This window comes from Astatotilapia calliptera, chromosome 17 (assembly GCF_964374335.1).
Source record: "Astatotilapia calliptera chromosome 17, fAstCal68.1, whole genome shotgun sequence".
NCBI classification, from domain to species: domain Eukaryota; kingdom Metazoa; phylum Chordata; class Actinopteri; order Cichliformes; family Cichlidae; genus Astatotilapia; species Astatotilapia calliptera.
Window position 1 is genome coordinate 25,841,342 of NC_137438.1, and position 2,451 is coordinate 25,843,792.

Genomic DNA, 2,451 nt, shown 5'->3' on the forward strand with positions numbered 1-2,451 from the left:
TGAACAGCATTAGTTGAATCACAGTCGTTAGCAAGCACGCTATTGTTCAGATGTCAGCACTGCTCACCTCCACGTTGCTGTCCCATGCTTTTATCAAAAAGCTTTTTTTCTCCTTCTTAACAAAAGCACAGTTGGAGCCGCTTTTTAATTTGTGGCATTTTTTCATTTGGGTTATTATCTTGTATTACAAACCTGTTTCAGAAACACAGAGAAAGGAATGTAACTGCAAAACAATTAGGATGTGTTTATTTATTTAAATCACCATTAATCATGCACAGCTAAATAATGTGGCTGTGTGGCAAATCTGAGCTGTGCTGAAACATCCTTTCAAATGTTTGCTGCGTTTAGTGCTGTTTTAGTAATTGTAATTAGGCTCGGATCCAGTAAGAAACCAAACGTGTCTACGCAAGAGGGATGACGTGTAAGGAAACATGAATGAGTGTGTTAATTACTACACTGGACTTGGCTGACAGCTGCCTGCCACGGCACGTGTTTTGATTTATGACAGCAGCAAAGAAAGACACAAAACTGTTTTCCATCATCTTGAAAGGAATAGGAGATGAGTGTATGGTTCATCGCTTGATTCATTTCTCCTGCATTTGTTGCATTGGAGGGTATAAGGCGGAAAAGAATATATTCTACTGCAAGTGTTTGTAACAAAGCCCCACGGGTCAGTTTGAATAAATGACACGGGATTGTGGGATGTTGTTGTTTTACAGTTCTGTTAAAAACAGGCTGAAATGGAGACAGGAGCCAGACAAGCAGGTAGTGAAAACAAAGAAAACTAAGAATAAACTGCAGGTACTGCAGGGAAGAAGCATGAAAAGTCCAACAAAAGTTCAAGCAAGATAATCCAAACTGACAGAGATAAGATAAATCCAAAGAAACATGGGAAACCAGCCAGGTACAACGCTGGACTACATGTTATTTCCACACTAGCACACACTGCTGAAAGCTGGAGTGCTTCAACAAAGTTTTGTAGTGGTTCAACTCGCAGCCTACGGACATCTTTGCAGACTGTTTCTACATGTTGTAACTGTTCACTGTCACCAGGGGGCAGTGCCACAGACAATCTGTCTGCAGGCTACTCTCACTTGTGCTGTTGTCGGTCCATCAACCAGCTGCAGAGAGGAGCAAAGTTCTAACATCAGGAAAAACACCACCACTACCACAGCCAACATCTGTGCTTCTCATGCTGTATTTTTTCATTTTTTAAGTATTTTTGTACCTCACACATTTGTGGTGCATGCTGCTGTGCCTTGCCTGGCCTGCCCCACCTTTCAGCCAATCAGCGTTTGACCTGTGCCCATCGTCAACCACATCGGGCTGTGTTTGTTGGGTGTTAGGAGGACTGCACACAAGCATGTTTGTGTAGGTGGAAAACCCCCGTAGGCTCTGTGTAGAGACGACTGCTGTACCATGAAAAAAGCATAACAAGACTCAGACCAAACTAATCAAAATAGATGGAAGGTGGGGAAAAAGTGAAACACATGACACACAAGCGCATCATTCAAATGGCTGATTAGAGCTGATTAGATTAGGTCAATTTATAGTCTCTTACTTTTCAACCATAGCTTTCATCTACAGGGAGTGCAGAATTATTAGGCAAGTTGTATTTTTGAGGAATAATTTAATTATTGAACAACAACCATGTTCTCAATGAACCCAAAAAACTCATTAATATCAAAGCTGAATGTTTTTGGAAGTAGTTTTTAGTTTGTTTTTAGTTTTAGCTATTTTAGGGGGATATCTGTGTGTGCAGGTGACTATTACTGTGCATAATTATTAGGCAACTTAACAAAAAACAAATATATACCCATTTCAATTATTTATTTTTACCAGTGAAACCAATATAACATCTCCACATTCACAAATATACATTTCTGACATTCAAAAACAAAACAAAAACAAATCAGCGACCAATATAGCCACCTTTCTTTGCAAGGACACTCAAAAGCCTGCCATCCATGGATTCTGTCAGTGTTTTGATCTGTTCACCATCAACATTGCGTGCAGCAGCAACCACAGCCTCCCAGACACTGTTCAGAGAGGTGTACTGTTTTCCCTCCTTGTAAATCTCACATTTGATGATGGACCACAGGTTCTCAATGGGGTTCAGATCAGGTGAACAAGGAGGCCATGTCATTAGTTTTTCTTCTTTTATACCCTTTCTTGCCAGCCACGCTGTGGAGTACTTGGACGCGTGTGATGGAGCATTGTCCTGCATGAAAATCATGTTTTTCTTGAAGGATGCAGACTTCTTCCTGTACCACTGCTTGAAGAAGGTGTCTTCCAGAAACTGGCAGTAGGACTGGGAGTTGAGCTTGACTCCATCCTCAACCCGAAAAGGCCCCACAAGCTCATCTTTGATGATACCAGCCCAAACCAGTACTCCACCTCCACCTTGCTGGCGTCTGAGTCGGACTGGAGCTCTCTGCCCTTTACCAATCC

The 2,451-nt window shown here is 41.7% G+C and overlaps 1 long non-coding RNA gene across 1 annotated transcript; it reads right to left on the reverse strand.

The window, feature by feature from the left end:
• Window positions 1–224: 224 nt before the first annotated feature.
• Window positions 225–1,415, reverse strand: LOC145421337 (uncharacterized). Its single transcript, XR_013902673.1, has 2 exons — window positions 1,229–1,415; window positions 225–1,121 (listed from the first exon to the last, which is right to left on the reverse strand). It is a non-coding gene; the product is annotated as an uncharacterized LOC145421337 (long non-coding RNA).
• Window positions 1,416–2,451: the final 1,036 nt, after the last annotated feature.